This window comes from Stegodyphus dumicola, chromosome 8 (genome assembly GCF_044657685.1).
Source record: "Stegodyphus dumicola isolate Sdum_Otavi_A_Nest chromosome 8, ASM4465768v1".
Classification (NCBI taxonomy): Eukaryota; Metazoa; Arthropoda; class Arachnida; order Araneae; family Eresidae; genus Stegodyphus; species Stegodyphus dumicola.
Genome location: NC_140775.1, coordinates 107,031,225 through 107,054,163, shown reverse-complemented (window position 1 = coordinate 107,054,163; position 22,939 = coordinate 107,031,225). Strand labels below are relative to the sequence as shown.

General features: G+C 32.5%; 1 protein-coding gene across 2 annotated transcripts in view; it reads right to left on the bottom strand.

The window, feature by feature from the left end:
- Positions 1–15,494, bottom strand: part of LOC118203951 (uncharacterized) — a 44,862-nt gene extending 29,368 nt beyond the window's left edge. Inside the window, exons 1-3 of one of the 2 annotated variants that reach the window (XM_085822236.1) lie at positions 15,415–15,494; positions 11,223–11,380; positions 666–900 (exon numbers count right to left, since the gene is read on the bottom strand). The gene's annotated coding sequence lies outside the window, so the exon portion shown is untranslated. The remainder of the gene's footprint in view (positions 1–665; positions 901–11,222; positions 11,381–15,414) is intronic. The other variant, XM_035376265.2, reaches the window with a different exon arrangement.
- Positions 15,495–22,939: the final 7,445 nt, after the last annotated feature.

Below are 22,939 nucleotides of genomic sequence, written 5' to 3'. Positions count from 1 at the left end.
TCCCCTATAATTGTTTTGAACAGTGAATGTGACTGCAAGATGTTACTCCGCAGTAGAAAGAAACTGAACCTAAAACTCCACTACAGATTCTATGGAGAAAATGTTTTTCCAAGCCTAAGAGTAGCACTTCAACTACTCCTTACTATTTCATTATCATATGAACGTTCGTTCAGTAAGTTAAAATAAATTTGGTCATATTTACAATCAATGAAGGGACAAGATCCCCTAAGTCATCTAGCATTTTTAAATGTGGAAAGAGAAAAATTTGAAATGATAGACTTTGATAAAGTAATTCATAAATTTGGCTCGTCTAAGGCAGGAAAAATATATACATAGTAATTAATTATATTAATGTATTATAATATTAAATTATTATTAATAAATATATCTACTTATCTATAATATATATTAAACTTTTTATTGTTCAAAAATTGTACTTTTTTAAAAAAACAATTATATAAATATGTAAAATAAATAATACCTTTTTAACTAGATCATCGTATGTTTGATTTTTCTGTCGACTCAGATACATTTTCGAATCCAATGCTAGTGCAGTTAGGTACTGACTATTCTGAATATATTTTAGAGTATTTTATGCAGATTCAGCATTTTATTATTATTTGTATTAGTTTATTATTAGGAATATATTATATACATTATATTACCGTAAGTGGTTTTTTCTTGGGGGGGGGAGAGGGAGGCGCCAAAAAGGTATCTTGCCCCGGGTGCCAGTTATGCTTGCTACGCCACTGGCACACACTCTATTCTTCAGGTATCCCTAGAAAAAGAAGTCGAGTGGTGTGACGTCCGGAGAACGTTGTAGCCATGAAATTGGTCCAGCTTCACAGTCCAACGATCTGGGAAGTTTCATCAAGGAACACGTATGTAGGGGGCCTCATCCTGTCGGGAAAAAAAAAGTTTGGTTGCATTTCTTCTAATTGCGGTACCGAAAACAATCTCAGAATATCAAAGAAATTATCCAAATCAGTTGAGGGCTATGAGAAAAAGAGACCAATCACTGTTATGAGTTAGTCCGCACCAGACATTAACTTAACGCTAATTCGCTCAATTTGCTTTACAAAATGCGGGTTTTCTGAGACTCAGATCCTGAAGTTATATTCCATTAACTTCCTCTTAAACATGAAATGTTGCTTCATCGTTGAGTATGATTTACTAAAAACACTGATCATTATTACTGATGCTATTAAAAATGTCTACAGAAATTTCCATATGAACGACTCTAACGTTAGGTTTTATTCGTCGACAGATTTATACACTGCCAATTTCAACCGTTCATGAACAACTTGCAGAGATTTATATTTATTTTAAATAACCAATTTTATTTAATTTAAAGCTTTCCTGTAAGCTTTCATTCCCCTAATTGTCAATGCCAGAATATTTAAATTTGGTAGCGAGCATGAAGGAATGCAAATTATACCTTGTGAAGAAAGAACTGATAAACCGAGGTTCAGTAGGAAAATTAGAGAGAGTTAGGATATTGCCGTCACCTCTGTTGCGTGAGCTTGAACTCCCGGAGGTACTGCCGGTTTACGTGGCATAAATGAATTTACTTGCTGCCACTAGTTTCGACGCGGGTTTAAGAAATAGGAATATCTAAGCCCCGCAGCTTAATTCTACTACTTGTGCATACCTTCGAATTTTTAGTTTAGTGCTGTGATTTTAGTTACCGCCCAAGGGAGGAGTTCGACGCTAACACACTACGCCTAACTTTTTTTTGTCTGTAAACAAACAAATTCTGTTACCATTCCCAAAAATTAGAACAAACAAAAAATTCCTTGTGCTAAAAATTATATCGCTATAAATTATTTCCTGTTGCTTCGTATAATTACGTTGTAAAGTATCGTTTAATTTTCTAACCAGTTCTTTTAAGTTAAAATACCTTTCTTTTCAATTCTCATTTCATTTCCCTATGAGAATGCAAATTTCCAGCACACACGATGTTCAAATTAGGTAGAAGGAAGGAAGTATTTACAGGAGTTTACAAGTTTTTAGAGAGTGAAATCAAAGCGTGTTCTACCTGCCTGAAGGTCACATTGCTATCTTCGATTTTCTAGCAATCAGAATTCTACTGCGTTGAGTTATTCTTGCAATCATAATATAAATTACTAGGCTATGAAATTTATTCTTTTAGGAAGTCGCTGAATCAAAGCCCTCAAAAGCAGCTTCTTTCCCACTCTCTCTGTATCTTCGTTCCAGCCACTTCTTCAGTGACTTCAGCGTTAGAAAGCGTCTAATCTTTTCTTAGTCCAAAGGGACAATTTGCCCAGAAGGGCTATTAATTTCGTTTTGGCATTTTGCATTGATTCACTATAAATGGCAAATCACTTTTTAAATTGTTGCCACCAAATATTAGAGCCCTGTATTATAGTTAAAGGAAGTAAATAACGAAGAGTCTGCATAAATGTATGTGTGTTTCTCGCATTGTGATAAAACAACAGTACCTAGAGACATCAAATTTTGAATAACGAACTTCTCTACCCGAATATGGGCATGAACAAAATTGGAGTGTCGATAAATTCAAAGAAATTTATTTGACAATAAAAGATATACAACATTTGAAGAGAATTTTGGATGTTTTTTAACATCTGCCAGGAATTTTAAATTACACGCGTCCATGTTTTAATTTTGATTTTACTGTTTTCCACTTGATTTGTGTGTTATGCTTGATCATGTCCAAACAGCTGGAATCGAATTTGAAAGCTATTGCGTACGTGCAGCTAAGATGGCGTAGTTTTTTCGGCTATCATGGTAAAGTCTAGCACGCAATTTGTAATTGTAATACGCATCTTTTATAAACTATGTTTCTTATTTGTAATTAAATTTATTGTCAAGTGAGCACATAAAATTTCCTGAGTATGGAAAAATTCAATAGCGTATTCGGAGGATAATAAAAACAATTTTGTTTTAGTTACAATTTTGTTCATGATGGTTAAATGGCCCAAATTTTTAAGGAATGAGCTGAGGGCATGAAAAATTAAAATTTGTTTTTGAAAAAATATACAACAGTTCCTGAGAAGGCTTTATGGGCATCCTTAAAAGTTTCATATTTAATTGCGAAAATTAAAAACCTCGAAATTGGAGAATTGCTAATTCTTCCTTCAGCAATTAAAATGAAATCAATTATGCATGGAGAAAAATATAGTAATGGATTGAAAAACAATAGCATTATCAAGAGATAACATTTCTTGCCAAATTTCTGTCACATCACGCATCACTATAGAATACAAAATTCTGTCTTTGCGATACAACTAAATGAAACTACCGACATTACTAAAATGTCTCAATTCATTGTTTATCTAAGATAAATTTTTGAAGACGACGGAGTAGAATATTTTTTGTATTGTAAAATTTTTGAAGGAAAAACAACTGGAAAGAAAATATTTGAAATTAACAGATATTTTGAAACAAATAATCTTACTGGGACACATTGTGTTGCAGTTTGCACTGATGATGCTGCAGCATTAACAGATAATAATAGAAGACTAAGAGGGTTAATAATAAAAATTGCTCCCCATATAGTATTCAACCATTGTATTACACAGAGACTGGCTCTTGTTGCAAAAGACATTGATGAAGAATTGCACAAGATATTGCAGGGTTAAAATTTTAATTACAATAAAAGGCAAAAGCCTAAACAGTCGTCTCTTTTTAATACTCTGTAATTAGATAAAATCTGTGCATGAGGCATTATTACCGAAGTCAGTTGGCTCTCACACAGGAAAATACTGCGACATATTTTCGATCGAAGAAATATACATATTTTTGGAAGAAAAGAAACATACATCAGCAAGTTCATTCATTAAGAATGATTGGTTAGGAAAATTCAGTTACATGGTAGACATTTTCGAAAAACTTAACGATCTGAATTTATGTCTAGTCAGAAATTACAAACGTTTTATTACTGAGCATCAATACTGAAGCTTTTAAAACTAAGTTAATACTTTGGCAAGGAAAACTGAACAAAGGCGATAGAAACATGTTTTTCAGAATTTACTAAAGAAAATAATAAAGATTTCTTATTTAAAACAACATATGATAAAATTGACAGAAAACTTTTTGAAACATTTCCAAATAAAGAATTAAGTTGGATCCGTGACCCATTTTCTTTGGTATTTTCAATGGTGTTACTTTGGTAGACGGTTGCACGGATTTTGGAGATTTGTTTTTGGCGAGCGATACCACTTATGGTAAACCCATTGCCAGACAAGTTATTTATGGTAACCGATACTTTGTTGTCATTTTATTTAAAAAATAATGCGTTTTATTATGCATAAATTCCGTGTTTTAAATATTATGTATATGGCTTCTAAATATTAAAAATCAATTTAATTTTGCATTTTTATTTGAAATAAAAATTTTATTGTTTATGATATTTTATGTAATTTTATGTTGTGGATGATGTAATGAATGACGTCACATTACTTTAAAAGTAATTGGCTTTAATATCTATAAATTTAATCTAATGTTTCAAACATTATTTATGGCTGTTAAATATTAAAATACAATGTAATTTTGCATTAAAAAAAGATATTATTATGTATGATTATTTAAGTAATTTTAATTCTATGCGTGATGTAATCAGCTCCCTGATTGGTTACAGAATATTTGTGCATTAACGAGCTGTACTCAGCTCCGTGATTGGTTACAGAATATTTGTGCATTAACGAGCTGTACTCAGCTCCGTGATTGGTTACTGAATATTTGTGCATTACCGCGCCATTTTGAAATTTTATTATTCATCTCTTCGAATTCCTTACATTTCATAGAAAACGGGTATGTCCCTTTCAAAGATTAATGTTGTTATTGTTAAGTACCAAGAATTATTGGTATCGGAATCAAAATTTGTCCTTTGAGACTTTATTTTGGCCAACCTGGTTTTCCTAATCAAAGATTTATTTATAAATTGCTACAAGGGTCAGAGGAAATTTATTTTAAATTTTTGAAGGACATCTCGTTAATTGCTTCTTCAATGAAGAGCAAGAAATGTGGATCACAGATGAAGATCGTTAAAAGAGCCGATTCTGAGGACGGCGTATATGGTATTGTGGTTCACGGTGGAAGAAATAACCGCTGTAACGGTAAAAAAAGTATTAAACATTCCTCCTTTTTTACCGGCAGTAAACTTCTAATTATTGTCATTTTAGCTCTAGTATACGAAGCGTTCTTATTTACTTATTTTAAAGTATTTGAATTTAAATAATATTTTAATTCTTTTAAACGTTGGTATGATGGTTTTTAATTCGATATTCAGTTTAAGTAATATTTTAATCCAATTAAACGTTGGCGCAATGTTTTTATAGTGTTGTTTTTATTCTATTTCATTTCTATATGAAAGTAATAATTTAACTCTTAGTATTTTATCCTCGTAGTAAATGTATTTAATTACATTTGCCTGCCATCTTAAAAAACGTCGTTTTCAACAAAAATCTAATCCATTATTTTTAACAATATTTTAATAATTTTTTTTTTTTTTTTTTTTTTTTTTTTTTTTTTTTAAGTTTCGAATGCTTTACTATGGGCAAAATACGTAAAAACAGTGTTTTTTAAGATAGCTGACGATTGTTAAAATCGCGCCAACAATTGTGCCAAAGTAAATCGTAAAAAATCCGTCCAGCCGTCTACCAAAGTAGCACCACTTTTTCATCTAACTGAAATCGAAATCGAGTCAATGGCTAGGCGGCAATTAGTAGCTAACCGCTACTTTAACCGTCTCTGTTGGTAAATTTCCCTTAGACGTTGGTATTTAAGTTTTTCCATTCCAGTGTACCCATAAATGAAAAAAGAACAACGAATTGATATTTCAAGCGACAATTTAACAATTTTTATTAATAATTGATATTTGACAATTTGACAATTATTGATTGATATTTGACAATTTTTACAATTATTATTGATTGATATTTGACAATTGACAATTTTAATTAATTAATATTTCAAGAATATTGTGTGTTCAATTTAAGTCTCTGACTTCCCAAAATTTTGGTTATCAATCGGATTATCGATTTAAAAGATCTGGAACTTACATAAAATTGTATAGCAAACCTTTAGCTTATATTTAAAAGCTTCCAAAATGCTTATGTTACATTTCTCTGTTATATCAGGATTAAAAGTAGATTTCTCAATGAAATAGAAATAATTTTGCTATTTAGAAAATTTTTTTAATGGAGAATAAAGATGGAGAATTTTTTTTAACAGCAATATTTTTTCTCTGTACGATTTGGTTGCATCTATTACAAACTAAAGATTAAAGAACTGTTTTTAAAACATTTTGAATTCGTTGCCATATTAATATATGAAGCACTATACAAAAAATTTTTAGCGGAGATGAATTTTTGTCAAATATAAATGTGTTTTTAAAGCGGAAATAAATAATAACTGATAAAAAGAAAATCTAGTTAAGAACGGTTGAAATGCGGTTTAGCCCACTGCTTGGCGATTATTTTTCAATGGGCAATAAACGCGCCAACATGGCTAACCCGATGTTTTGAAGCTGTGTTGTTATTCTGTTGCCACTAGATGTTATCGCCCTGTGTTATATTTAAAGAAATTAAATATTGAAAAATCTGCATAAATGTTTCTCGCATTGTGATAAAACAACGGTACCTAGAGCCATCAAATTTTGAATAACATACGTTTCCAAACTAATATGGGCATCTGGAAGCCCAAACTTGGAATTTGGATTTTTTTTTTTTTTTTTTTTTATATTATTATTATCTGATTGATATTTTGTAAAATTTGAACGAATTTTTGATTAACAAACTCAAAGATTTCAAAGCGAACAACGGCAACACAGTACGTGGGGAAAAAAAAAAAAAAAAAAAAAAAAATTATGTGCAAAGCGCAAAAATGTGTATTGGAAATTCTAAAGATATGCTCATTTTAAAATTATTTTGCGATATTGTTGTTGAACTGAATTTTATGGTTTAAGTGTAAAGAACATTATATTTGATAAAGAAATGTAACACACAAAACGTTAAAAAAACACCCCTTTGGGCGTAATGTAAAATCTGAAAGTTTTATTTTTTTTTTTTTTTTTTTTTAATTTTTACTTGTTAATTTGAGCAGCTAATTCTGTTGCTGTTTGAATGTTCTTATGTGGTGGTTCTTTTTTTAATCGAGTATTTTTCCCCCTGTGTGTTTTTGCCTTTTTTCGGCATATATTACGGAAACGGAGTATAAAACGTTAGTAAATTTATTTAAAGATGAGGGGGGATTCAAAAGGGTTTCCAGTTGAGATAAATTCAATATACATATATAAACCTCCTCAAAAAGATTTTACATTTTTCCTCAAAAGGGTAAGTGAAAAAAATTTTCTTGTATGGTTCGTTTTAAAGTTGCTTATTTTTAATATTTTGTATTTCTTTGTGGCTCGATCCTAGAAGATTACAAAAGCTGAGGTTGTGCAATTCTTTTATGTTTTTTAAGTAAAAATAGATCTATAGGTACATGGGCAAAGCCAATGCAGTGCGCAATGCCGAGTTTGTGCAATTCTCCGATGCTTTTTCTAAGTGAAAATAGATCGTTGTGTACATGGGTAAAGCCAATGCAGTGCGCAACGCCGAGGTTGTGCGCGATGCCGATTTTGTGCAATTCTCTGATTTTCTTAAGTGAAAATAGATCGATGTGTACATGGGCAAAGCCAATGTTGAGCGAAATGCCGAGGTTGTGCGCGATGCCGTCTTTGTGCAACTCTGGGATGTTTTTTAAGTGAAAATAGATCGATGTGCACATGGGCAAAGTTAAACATGTAAGAAGCTCTGTATATCATCCTTAGAGTAATCCCGTTGAGCGATTCCATAGAACGCTAAAAAGGGTGTTAAGAAACGTATGTATAGGAGCGACTTCTGATTGGGAGAATTATCTACTATTAGTTCTTTTTGCTCTCAGAACAGTCACACACGAAAGCACTGGTTTTACACCAGCAGAATTAGTTCATGTCAAAAACCTACGAACGCCAGTCACTTTACTTTATGAGCAGTGGCTAGAACCGATTGAAAAAAGTAATAATGTTGTCAGTTACGTTTTCGAACTTATTAATCGAATGAAGAAATGCCAAGAACTTGCCGTGGAAAACATGAAAGAAGCTTAACAACGGAGGAAAACATGATACGATCGAAACGCAGTGAAAAGAGAATTTGCTAGAGGAGATTTAGTTCCTGTTTTATCAACGAATCGTCAAAGTAAACTAGGGGCCCGATTCATGACATTTTTAACCACAGCATTAAGTGAGATTTACGGAATCACGTGGTACTCTGACGTCACAAGTAGTTAAATCGCAAGTATTGGTATTCTCATCAAAGCTAGCGTTAAATTTGACCGTTAAATTGACGAGACGGCTGTTAAAGTAAGGACAGGTCTGACCCTGAAACAGGAAATATGTTTTAAGTAGCTTTACAAAATTAATCCTATTTTCGTATAAAAATTAAAATTTATCAGAAAATTGCATTCTTAAACGTGTGATTAAATTCATTTAATACATGTAACTGTTCTTAAATACTATAGTGCTTTAGATTTTAATGTTAAATTTCATGCATGCTTTTGTTAAATTTGCAAGTACATTTTAAAGAAAATCAATTTGTTCATAAATTTGTCGTGGAAGATCTCATGTTCAGCTAAATCAAATTTACTTTTGTGTGACCTTAAATTTGGGCACCGATCGTGAATTTGTTTTGGCATATTCATAATTTTGATTGGAAAACTTAGTGCTACTGTGAAAGAATGATCAACTGATTTTTACCTTATTATTGTAATGACTTGCAGGATTTTTCACAATGTGATGTTGCATACATTTTACTCTTCTTTGTTATCAAATACATGAAAGAGTATATATTCCTAATGTGATATTTCTTTTTTTGTAAGAGTGTAGTATATATCAAAATGTGATACTTGGGATTTTTTTTAGAGTACATATCAGTATTTTTTTGACATGCTAATAGAACCAGTGTATTTTATTTACTTGTTGCTTTAAAACAGGTTTTAAATCAAGGCTATTTTTTCTGCCTACTCAGTATGCACATAAAACTTACTTAAGCTATATTTTTAACAAATAAATGAGATATATGTTTTAGGTTAGCTGCTTTAATAGAAAAAGAACTAAACTAAAATGATATACCTTAACATTTTATTAAAAATAAGAATATCTTAGCAGTGTTGGCTAAGATTTATTCAGAACATTTTTTTTCATTTATTTTGATATTTCCATATACATTCATTTAAATAAGAAGTAAAATCATTCTATATAAAGCTGTTGATTTATAATAGAAAAACATATCAAATTACTGCTGTATTTTAATAAGGTTTCAATATAATGGAATGAATTGCACTACATTAAGGGGGAAAAAAAGTGAAAAAAGTTCTGTTTTTGCATTATTTTCACTATCTGTGTTTTGCATATGCTTGTTACAAGAGGCCATAATCTAGAGATCTGTAGCTAAATGATATTTTTATCTTTTTACATATGGAAATTAACTAATAAGAAGAACTGGGATTTAAGCATTGCCCTTGCAGTGGTATAGATTGAATCTTATATAGGTTATGGAATTATCATTAAATATTCAGATAAGTGTAATATTAACAGCATATGTATGTTTTTTTTCATCATTTAATGCATGTAAATTCTTACAAATTTATCAGTATTTTTTCTATGTGTTATAAAAAGTAGCTATCAATAACAAATAATTGATTAGTAAATAATATCTGCAAATTCCGTATGTAAAAGTATTATTTTTATTTATTTATGTACGTATTATTTTTTAATTTCGTTTTACGTAAACAAGGGTGAAAAAATATTTTTCATGTGGAATTTTTACTCTACTAAATCTATACAAAAATTTATTTTTTTGCCATCAGAAAACTGAAGTATTTTTTACAGCATTTTGCACTTCAATCTGAGCATTATAATTTAAAGGTGCATGTCTTGAACCAGTATTTAAAATCATAAAGCCTTTTCTGGAAACACATGCAAAATAACATTTTTAACCAGTTTGCTACAATAATAGATGTTAGATTCCATGTAAGCAAACTTCAAATAGCATATTTAAAATAAAAAACATGCTTTATATGCAGACATGCTATTAATTTTTTTCAGAAGTTTAAACTGTGAACTTGCTAGATATATTAAAGCGCCAGCATGCACTTATGTATTCATCATGTAAAAATTTATTGACAATTTTAGAAAATTATCTGTTGATTCAGGAAAGCTTTTGAAACTTAAAAATTACTGAAGTTGTATTTATACCAATTTGTACCCACAGCTTTAATGGCCTCTAAATAGTTTAACATGTAATGTAAATAAATGTAATATGCTTAACTCCATCAGTACTGAAATGCCATAGCTCAGAAATTAAGAATTATCATACAAATAGAGCACTGAGAGACGTCTAATTTTTATATGACACATGAAATTACCTTGAATTCTAAAAGGAAAAAAGTTAAATAACTATGAAAGTATGATTATAAATCCAGTACAACCTCATAAAAATTTAAGCATACAGCTGCGAGGAATTTATTGTCAAAAATAGATTTTGAGATGCTTAACATTATGCATGTATTTACAAGTAAAAATTGAAAATTCAATAAAGAAAGTATTTTTAACTAATATACAAATGTGAAATATAATATATGAAAATGTTTTAGAAACTTTCAAAATAACTTAAATCATATGAGAAATTTGGCAGTTTTAAAAAAAATACAAGAAAGAAGCTGAACTGCAGAGAAAAGAAAGGGGACAAAAGCCACACATCTTTATATGAATGCAAAAAATCGGAAGCTTGGATACCCTAGAATGTTAACCCCTTAACTGCCGCGGGCGTATATATACGCCTTGCTCAGACGATGCGTTAACTGCCCCAGGCGTATATATACGTCCTTCCAAACTGCTATCATTTGCTTTGCGCTGCTACACCTAAAATTATTCGCAAAGTTTGCGCATCTGGGCGCATCTGGGGCAGTTAACGCATCGGCTGAGCAAGGCGTATATATACGCCCGCGGCAGTTAAGGGGTTTTAAATAATAACGTTTTAGCGAACACCGCTAAAGTGCCAAAAATGGCACCCCAAACCTGAAATACAACCCTAAAGCGTGGGTACAATACGAGGCCCACGCTTGAACATGGCTGATGAGTCAACCTGTGTCTCTAGTAGCTGTAATATGATTGGCTTATTTTAACGAAGTTTCCCAACTCTCGAACGAAGGTTGCTTACCGTAAGGATTCCTCCGACGGTCGTTGTCACGAATGCCAATTTAACCAACAGTCCTTACGGTTACTGGAGCCGTGAAATTTAGCGGTCGTCCGTTAAGAGAAGATCGTTATTTACGCTCCTTGTCGTGAATAGGGCCCTAGAAGTACAATGGAAAGGACCTGGAAAAATAGAGCAGAAAATTTCAGAAACCGATTATATTGTAAATTTCGAGGAACAAAATGAGTCAAATCAAGTAGATCACATTAACATGCTTAAACCATATTACAAAAGACCAGAAATGATTAATATGATAACTGAAGTGGAAGGAGACTTAGAAGTGGACATTCCTCATTTACCTTCCAGTCCAAGTATATTAAATTTCTCGGACATCATAGAGGAGAATGAACTCGAGAAAAGGTTGAAACCCGAGCAAATAGAAGATTTACGAAAGGTTTTATGGAAATATTCTGGTTGTTTTTCAAATAATCCTGGACTAACAAACTTAGTTTGTCATGATATTGAGCTATTAAATAACGAACCAATACAAATAAAGCTATACAGACTGTCACCCCGACAGACTGAAATTCTCAAAAAGGAAATCCAGAAAATGCTCGATCTTAAAATTATAGAGCCGGGAGAATCGAACTATACATCTCCCATGATTTTGATAGAATCTTCATCAAAGGATCCTTGGCCTTGTATTGATTATCGTAAACTGAATGCTGTTACTAAAACTGAATACTATCATTTGCCTAATATTGAAGAATGTATCGAAACTGTAGCAAAAGCAAAATATATTACCCTATTAGATTTATCTAGAGGCTACTGGCAAATTCCGTTAACAGAAAGAGCCCAAAGTTATGCAAAATTTGTAACTAGTTTTGGAAGTTTCAGACCTCTACGTTTACCCTTTGGATTAAAAAATGGCCATTTACTCAGAAAACTGGGAAGAGCACCTTAAAAACTTAACTTCTGTTCTAGAGAGAATACATAAAGCAAACTTACGACTGAAACCATCAAAATGTAAATTTGCACAAAATCAAGTGAGATACCTAGGCCATGTTGTGGGACAAGGACAACGAACCCCGGATGAAGTAAAGATCCTGTCTGTAAAGGAGTATCCTAAACCTAAAACCAAAACAGAAGTATGTGTTTCTTAGTACTAGTAGGTGTTATCGCCAGTACATACCGAGATTTTCGGAAATTGCTTCACTCCTCACGGACGCTTTGAAAGGGGTAACAAAAAAAAGGAAATATACAATGGTCTGAAATATGTGACAAAGCTTTTAAGAATTTAAAAGAGTTGCTATGGAAGAAACCAATTCTGAATGCTCCCGACTTTGATAAAAGGTTTATTATACAAACCGATGCCTCAGACAATGGCATGGGTATAGTACTATATCAATTAGATGATGAACTACATGAACATCCTATCTTGTATATAAGCAAAAAATTTACTAAATTTGAAAAGAATTATTGTACTACTGTAAAGAAGTGCGCTGCTATCATCTACGCTATCAAGAAACTGAATTTTTATCTGGATGGTCAGCAAAAATTCTTGATTCAAACTGATCATAACCCTTTGGTCTGGCTACAATCCAACGCCAAATGTAACTCTAGATTGATGCGCTGGGCACTCTCATTACAACCTTATAATTTTAAGGTAATTCATCGCAAAGGATCTTTGCACAAGTAAATGTTCTCAGTAGAATTAAGTAATATAATAACTCTTACTGTATGTAACCTTGTTTAGAATTTATTTTATTATTTAATGTATGATCAACTGATGTATTTGAACGTTATCCATTTTTTTTTTGTTTTTTTTTTTTTTTTTTCTTTCTATTTAAATGTGGTGTAAAAGTATTTGTTTAAAACTTAAAATTTTTAGCCTAAAATTTGGAAACTTATGAGAAAAGTTACCTTTTCTCTTTAAGCAATTGAGCAAGAAGAACTTATAAACTTTCGAATTTTAGAACTTTTGCCTTCGGTAAAAGTTTCTCCGTTGGTGGAGAGGTTTTAACAGTTTTAAATATTATTAAAATCTTGTAGTTTAAAATAAATAATTTAATTAGGTGAACATTAAGGTATATGTGAATGGCAATGTTTGAAACAAGGTTCGAGTGCCACGTGCGACTCTCGCACAAAGAATGTATTTTATTTTAAAATGTTAGAATTCGGGTTTTTTTTTTTTTTTTTTTTTTTTTTCTTTTTTTCGTATGTCACCATTTTGAGTGCAAAGTAAAGTTTTTGCTGTGTTCTATCATCGGAGTTGCTTCATATTGCCAAAGAAGTATCACAGCGGGTTACTACCTTGGCGTAGTTTATCACCTTTTACACGTTGGTGACTTTCAAAAGACTAGAAAGGAAAATGGATTCCTTTTCTTAGATATATAAAAAGAAGGAACACATTTATTATATATAAAAAAATCTGATGTGTACACCACATGACTTCCTTGTACGGAATATTAAATTATACGCATTTTCTCTTGCATTTCATTTAAACTTATTGGATTGAATTAAATCTACTTCGCCGACAGCGCATAAACCACAATAGAATAAACGCATTCTTTAAAATTCACTCTATTTGTTTAACATAGCGACACTCTGGCGCTAGGTTCACTTAACGGTATTATATTTCGTTCATATTATAACTCAGAGTGCACAAAATTTATATCGTTTAAAGAATTATCTAATCGTTGCCACATGTTCTGTTCAAATACTATAATAAAGCTAGAATGATGTATAAAAGAATTTAAGAATTAAGCAAATATATAAAAGAATTAAGCAAATAAAACAAAAAAGAAACAGTTTTTCACAGACGATTGAGCATCGTTGCCACATGTTCTATTCAAATACTATAATAAAGCTAGAATGGTGTATAAAAGAAATTAAGCAAATAAAACAAAAAAGAAACAGTTTTTCGCAGACGATTGAGTATTTCTCATTCAATTAATTCAGTTCTCACTTCGCGAGAAGGCAAAAATACATAAAAACTCAAAATATCTATATTAAAAATTACGAAGTAAATCTTAAACACTTATTTCCTCGAAAAAATTCCAGAAAGGGTTAAGCATGATTTAATTGCCAATAGTAAATGAAGGCGTTTTCTTTGTTGTTGCGAAGCTAAGTTTCTCTAGATTGGCAAAAAATCCACTATTCTGCAGTTTCAAATGTAAACAATCAATGGCCGCCATAAAAAAAGGCTTAGTGGCACTTAAATAACTTTAAAATTGTTGATAATTCTAAAAATATTGCATACAGGTTTACTAAAGGCATAAAAACCTTAACCGGAAGATAAAAACAACATAATTCAATCATTTTTAAAGCAAAAAATGTACAATTTACAAACATATAAGAGTAAAGAAACTGAGATCACTGAGCCGGTTAACAGAGTGGATATATATATAAATATATTATAAACTATGTTGTAAGTACAATATTAAAAAGACCCATTTTGGTCAAAATCTTTTGCGCAATATGCTGCAAAATTAAGAAAATGAGAAGAGAAATTGTAGTTAGCTCGCCAAAAAGTTACCAGGAGCTGTGACTCCAAGAAAAATTTCAACATAGTTTTTTAAAAAAATGACATTGAATGAGGTGAAATATTAGGCTACGTGTGAAAGAAAATGTAAATTATAAAACACAGTAAAATACTTATCGTTGGAAACAAGTTAAAGGCAAAATATAAAACATAGTAAAAAACCAATCAATAGAACAAGTTAAAACATATAAATATTAAAAAGCGGAAAATGGTAAATTAGCTCAATTTGAGGTCCACCCTGCCTTTTAAAGGGAAATTTTGGTTGAACGTCGAACCAAGCTAACTCAATTACGCGTTTCCCCGAAACAGACAATTGAAACTTTGCGTTACGAAAATTTTTTAGTTAATTAGATAAACTGTCCCCCCCCCTTTTTTTTTTTTTTTTTTTTAAAGTCTCAACTCTCTGTTCCAATTTCCCGACGCGTCCGCACAAATTGACACATTAAAGTGTAAAAAATATAAATGCAACTCCGATGTACAGCAATAATAATAATAATAATAAATAGCGGTCTGTTATTAGTCAAAATATACAATAACGTACGGGCTGGACCTGCAAGCTTAAAGAATTAAAACTTTATAAATGAATCTGAAATTAAATTTAAATGAAACATAACAGCGTGGGTCTTGTTAAGACCAAGAAAAAATTTTATAAAAGAAACATAAAAAACAGACCTGTGGTTATGCTATCTTCTCAATCGTGGAGCCAAAAACAAAAAGGGGTTGTAATTCCCCTCCGTGCTTTTCAACGCTCTCCAACTTGTCGTGTGACGTAAGAAGGGGGAAACGAAGTCACTGGGCAACAGCCAATGTAAAAAGACTGTCGTTGGCGGGAACCCGCCCAAAAGTTGAAGGGGGTCGAAAGACTCGGAAAGACGTGGAAAAAGTTCAAAATGGCGTCAGTCAAGTTGTTTTAAGAAGAATTGCAGCAAAAAGTGAAAATGGGCAATTCAGCTAAAATTACTTAACATGGCCACAATAGTAAGAGAAAAATGGAAAAACAGTCATTTGTTAATAAAAGTCGTAATTCTTCATGCTAGAGGGCGATCAAGCTTGACGAAACGAAAAAGGCCCGTTTCTTAAGAGGATTAGATTTGGCCATCAAAGTAATTTAAAACTATTTAAACAATAGTATTAAAAGTATTGTGCCAAAAGTTTTTGGAGGAAAGAAAACGTAGTGACAAGAATTACCTGTAATTTATACATTACATTCTCAGAATCCGCCATCCACTTTATACCGTCCCATTGGGCTTAAGTATAAAATATCACTATCTAACTCAAAAAATCTAAAAATTGGTAACGCTAATGCCAGCTTTTTTTAAGGTATTTTTAATCATTTTTTGTGGAATTAGGTTATTTTTCAAGATTGCCACGAAGTAAAGTATTTCTTCTTGAAGGTGTTTTGCTGTATTGCAAATTCTTTTTATTCTAAGTAGCTGTGAATAGATTGTGTTTAGGATGACTCTTTTGGAAATATTTGAATTCCAGTTGGTTAATTTTAGTGTTCAAAAATTGAATTCTCTTTTTTTGTTGTAAACTTTTAATAAATAGTAATTAATAATATGTAAATCAAGGTAGACTACATTATGTTGCACCGTATTAGTATTATTTAGTTTTAAGCATGTAGGGTAGATATTAGCCACTTTTATTTTGTTGTAGTTATTAAAGGCAATGACATCATCAATATATCGACATGGACCTTATAAGAAATAGACTAACCCAAATGGGTTTTCTTCCTCGTCTGAGGCCTTGCCGGCTGTCACATTGATCACATCCGGAGGAGTAGGGACAACTTGCAGAAATTTAACATTGGTTGCCTATTGCAGCGTGTATAATTGTCAAGAAAAAGCTGGTTGTAGCGCCTCATTTCACAAATTAGAATTTCTACATATTTTTATTTTTAAAATTGAGATTGATTTTTAAAAATTTACCATATTTATCAAGCATAATTAACGTTCCAAATAATTATAAAGCTATTGCATGTTCTCAGGACTGGATATTTTTTTAGCTTTTCCTATGCTGTAAGGAAATTTGTAACTACATCATTTAGTAAATAATATTTTAAATCAGAACTAATAGAAAATTTCAAACAAGCAATTTTCTCTTGCAATTTGTATGCTTTTTATTGGTGTAACTAAGTAAAAAATACTAAAATATTTAAAAACGAATTTTTGAAAGTTTCGCTTAAAATTCTAAATTGTGCGCTTTTTTAAAATTATACATGAGTATTATAGCACAATTTCTATAAAGGAATTTTATTTCAATTATATTTCATAATACATCATAAAGATAATTCTTTTGACTCCTTAAAAATTTTTATACATTTAATTCTAATATTAAAATTGTGTTTAACCGTAATCATTTGTTTTGCTTGTATTTTATAGTGATTATTTTTTAAATGTTTTAGTTCTGCAAAAGATTTTTTTTTATTTACTGTTAATTTAATTTATTAGCGCAAGGGGGCGGTAGCCTAGAAAGGCTGTTAGTTTCCAAGTGGCATTTTCCGCTGTTTTACTATAAATGTCCGTGTCTCCTTGCAAATTGTTGTTACCAAATATTATCGCCCTGTATTTTCATATATAAAGAAATTAAATAATGAAGAATCTACATGAATACATATATGTTTCTCGCACTGTGACAAGAACGACAGTATCTAGAGCCATCAAATTTTGAATAATGTAATCCTCCACCCGAACATGGGCATCTGGACGGCCGAATTTCGAATTTGTTTTAATCTATTTCATATTTTGTAAAACTTTAATGAATTTTTGATTAACAAACTCAACGAGTTCAGAGCGAGCACTGTACGGAAAATAACAGTTTTATCTCCACTGCGGAAATTCTAAAGATATGCTGTTTTCAAATGCATGTGGTTTACGGGCGAAGAACATGATATTCAATAAATATAGGTAACACACAAAACGTTAAAAAAAAGGTTCCTTTTGGGCGTAATATAAAATCTAAGTGCTTCTAGATTTTATTTTACCTTCCCCCCCTTTCATTAAACTCAGAAACTTTTATGCTCCGAATTTTATAAATTACTAAAATAAATATGCAACTTTAATGTTAATAAGTTCATGATGATATAATCAAATAAATTATAGTTTTGTAATGCTATTATAGTTTTGAAAATCACTGCCTGAAAAAGGTCATTAAATTTTAAAAAAATTATCAGATCTTGTTTAATTTTACCTTACTTATTTCAAAGCATCACGTACTATCAATCTTATTTAATTTCACGTTATTTGTACGCAAAAATTAAGTTCATAAATTTTTTTGCTTAGAGTTTTTACCGTTTTACCGAAGTAAATATGTTTGAACAAGAATTACGCGTGAAAAAAATGCGCGAAATGCAGTAAAAAGTGCTTTAATGAGATATATTAAATCCTATTTGGAAAAAAACTGTTGCTGTTATAATCTCATCACTATATAACGTATCACATTTAATAACTAAAAGCGTTATGTGATACAAACGCCATAGGTTTCAGTGCTAAAGTAAACCAGATCGTCCCTACTCTTTCTTGCCGACATGTCGGTGACGCGCGCCCCGCCCACTGGTTTAGTCTACCTCTTATAAGGTCCATGTATATCGATAGATGTGTTGGTAAAATTTATGTTCTTCTTTACTGAGTGAACGGATAAATGTTAATTCTTTTGTAAAAAGGAATAATTCACAGACAGAACTTGAAAAATTACCTCCCATAGGAATTCCCTGTATTTGTTTAAAGATGCTATTGTTAAATTGAATAAAATTATAGAAAAGCACGCTTGAGAGAAAAGGTTGCCATTTTTCGGTATTTATTAGTGTAGAAATTTGCGGTAATAAATCAGGAAGAGCAAGTAAACTTATATAAATTTCTTCAAGTGGTAAAGTGGTATAGAGGTTTTCAAAGTCGTAGCAATGGATATGTTCTATTTTAAGTGTATTTACAGTTTTTATTTATATACGTTTGGTGCCGCCGATTGCAACCAAAATACGAGTTGCACATCTACATGTTATAGCAGTCCTATATACAAAATTTCAACGTTCTGAGGCTACTCGTTTTGAGTTATGCGAGATATGTGCGTAAACGTACGTACATACGTTCGTACAGACGCGACAAAAAATTCTCTTCAGAATTAATTTTAAAGCAATTTTATAATTTTTTTGGAGGAAACGTGTCTTTTATTCTGTCCTTACTTACAGATATCACGAAAAACATCGTTAAATTTCATTCGATAGCAGTCAAAATGGATATTTTCGTTGAAATATGCTGCCTGAAACGTTTCGCGATTACAATATTTCCTTTTTACTTCGTACAACGAAGTAAAAAGGGCAGATTTTTATGTTCGCAATGTTTATGGTTTTCCTGAACGATTGGAATAGTTTAAATGACAGATTTGGGGGTGGACAAAATCTTGTTTACATTTTTTGTACTTCTTAGAATACATTTAGCTTCAAAGATGTGTTTTGAACAATCAAGACTTTAATTCATTCCTCTTTGAAAATTTTTGTCTGAGGAAAGATAAAACAAATTAGACAGAGGATTTCTGTGTAGAAAATTTAGGCATGAAATAAATTAAAAGCGATAAAATAAATGAAATGAAATATTAAAGAAAAATTAATACATTTATTATTAAATATAAATGAAAAATTAATCATATAATACTGGTTATTTTCAGTAAGTTTTCTTATTGAATAATAAATTCTGACAGTGATATGCTATAAGACTAGTGTCTAAGTTTGCATAAAAATTACTCTGTTAAATAAAACAATTTAAGTAAGTTCTGTAGCCTTTTTGTCAATGCATTTAAGATTTTGTAACTAATTCCACGTCCTCGCTTGCAATTAGAACCATCACTAAATCCCTATTTTATCTAATCCTTTCCTGAACATTATTATACATATAGACTGACCTCGTCTTTGTAACTGATAATTATTCCTTGCAAATTATTCTCTTGCTGGTGAAATATTAACAACCCTTTCTATTTCTGAGTTAGGGTTAACAACCTTCGCTCTCGCTACCGCCTTATTTATGGAAATCGGCATAAAATGCTGGTACCTGGGCTGATTGTGCGCATGCGCGAACGTAGATGGTGTGAATAGCCTTTTAGCTATTCGCACCGTAGCCACTGCGCACAACATACTCCCACCTTTTGATTTTCTTAAAAAGGTCTATGAAAATCAAAACATTAAATACAAATAAAAAATTTAAATTTTCAATTCAATAGATTTACATAGTACTCAATATACCCACAATATAAGTTAAATAATAATACAGAACATATACTTAAAAAAAATCACTTATAACGAGAAGGTTTGACAATTTTTCTGCCACATCTAGTTTTTAGTTCAAAATCAGTTTCTTTAAAGTCATTCTTCCTTTTAAATTTCAGATTTAAGAGAAATGTTCCATTTATGAGAAATATTTGGCACGAAATTTCTTGTAAAGACAACTTTCCCTTCATTATATTCTCAGAATTTTTACAGTTATTGTAAAAACGTAATATCCAGGCTATTAATCGCAAAATCTTTCAATACTTGGAAAATCGTCGTAAGTACCATCGCTGGTCGGCTCAGGCAAACTCGAAGAGTTTCGCAAAAACGGGTACCTGCGTGAAGTCGCTATCCCGACGTAATGCTTCCGACTTTCGAATTTTCGTAGTTTCGAACAGTTTATGGTACATGTCGATGCAAATGAAAGTTCAGAGCAGTGATAAAATCTGGGAGAGTACGTAAAAAAGTCCAACGGAAAAAATCCTGCAGTGCAGAAGGTAAGTGCGCATGATAAGCAATTGGAATGGAGAGAGGAAAAACAAAAAAGTGCCTAAAGCTCACTGAATATGAGTGTCCTCGTGTGTGAAGTTAACATAATACTAGTAACATAAAGTAACATTGAACATATAGCATAGTGAAAAGTAAAATAAAATATATACAATATATACAGGTCAAACATTTGCATCAAAGACAGCAACACCAGAAAACAATCGATATGAGATAGTGTATAGATATATTTAATTTGTGAGAGTTAGGTGAATGCATAAATTAAAAAGATAATTACTGATCGAGATACCTGAGGACCGCAAGCGGTCGTTTTCTATTTCTTTCAGTATTGTAGTCGTAATTAAGCACTGTAATAGTGCTGTTGTTGACATTTGAAATATTTTTGTAGAATTTTTCAGCAAGGTTAGCAAAATGAGCATGTAACGTTGGCATCTCAAGCTCTTGCTAAACTGCCGAGTTTCTGATGACCATCGACAGTTCGCCGCTTGTCTAAGTAATATATTTTAAAGTGTTTGAAGTTTCTTAACATTTGTAATACTGGCGTATCCCCAAACAGAACAGGCATATGAGAGTATGGGACGCAAAAGGGTCTTGTGAATGAGCAATTTGTTATCAATAGAGAGAACTGAGTTCCGGCCAATTAAGGGAGTAAGTGTTCGTTTACGGGCACGAAACTTGGCAATAATCTGTGTAATGTGTGGGGTCCAGGTGAGTCGCCTATCCAACGTAATTCCAAGGTATCGGGCATGCTTAGGTATCGGGCATTCCAAGGTATCGGGCATGCACTGACCAAGAACGTCATACATATGAATGCAGTCTTCGTTGCCGATGGTAGTCCTTTTGGTGAACCAGATGGTCTCAGATTTGTCGATGTTGATCTTAACTTTCAGGCGTTGAGCCAGGACTCAAGTGTATGGATGTGTGTTTAGAGTGTTTGTATAACCGGGCCAGGAGATGCATTTTTTTGAGAGAATTGCCGTGTCATCGGCGTACATTGCCGGGATGGTGTGTAGTGATTGTGGGATATCGTTCGTGTAGATATTATAGTAAATGGGCCCAAAGAGGCTCCCTTGCGGGACGCCAGCCTTGATATCCCGTGGGGTAGAGTGTGAATTGTTTACACGAACGATAAAGTGTCTATCCTTAAGATAGGAGTAGGTGATGGTTGTGATGTACTCTGTGAAACCCAGAGTGTTGATTTTGTACATGAGGCCCTCAAGCCAAACCCTATCAAAGGCTTTAGCTACATCGAGGAAGATGGCACCTGTAGTTTGTTGGTCTTGGAGTCCTTGTGATATCATCTCAGTGACTCTGTAGAACTGGTGAACAGTAGAGTGCTTCTTACGAAACCCATGCTGCTGTGGGATGATAATGTTGTTGAGCTCAGTATAGGCAAGGGTTCTCTGTAGAATTATGTATTCAGCTACCTTGCTAAGCAAAGATAGGAGGCTGATGGGTCTGTAAGAAGCTGGCACTGTAGGTGGCTTTCCAGGCTTTGGGACTGGGGTTATGATGGCTGCCTTCCATGGAGTAGGATAGTGGCCAGGCGAAGTATGTCGTTGATAACAGCAACAAGTTTTAATAGCATGAGGATCCCCATACGTTTGATCATTTTGTTTGAAATTTTGTCCAGTCCAGGACTGTTGTTGGCATGTAGTTTCTCGATGTAGCTGTAGACCTCTGATGGTTTGACAGGAGTAATGTTGTTCGGTGCTTGGCTTTGAGAGGAATTCTGTTAGTGTACTGTTAACCAAGTGTTCTGTTGGAGGGTGGGAGATGTTGTTTGTGCAGAATTGAGAAGCATAGTGATCAGCTAGTGACTGAGCTTTCTCAATTTCGGTGGTGGCAATTTGTTGTTGGCCGTTTAAGGGCGGAATGTTGGTGTAGCATCTCTTTAATTTTGCAGTCGCCTTCCAGACGGAGCTTTTCTCCGCTGAAAGGGAAGAGAGATAGTTGGTCCAGTCGCGTTGTGCGTGTTGGCGTGTGAGAGCCCTGACCTGGTGGTTTAGTCGATTTAATACAGTCTTATCTGCAGGATATCTGTACTTTTGCCATTCCTTGCGGGCAGCATTTCTTTTTTGGATGAGCTTTTCAAGTTCAGGGTCTGTGGCTTTTTTCCTGTTAGAGACAGGAGTGCTGTTGGCATCAAGAGCATTTATCAGATCAGTAGTGAAGCTGGTAATCAATGCGTCTAATTCATCACCTGTGTGTGCTTTTGGAATGTGTAGTGGGGTGTTGTTTAAGGCTTTGGCATATCCTGCCCAGTTTGTAATAAAGGCCTTTTTGTGTTGTGTGCTACAGACAGAGGTCCCCACTTTAATCATTACCGGGTTGTGGTCAGAGGATAACTCATTGAGAGTTTGGATGGATCTTAGGAATCAGCCTTTGAGAAGGAAGAAATCCAAAACATTGGCTGATCTGTCGTTGTAGCGTGTT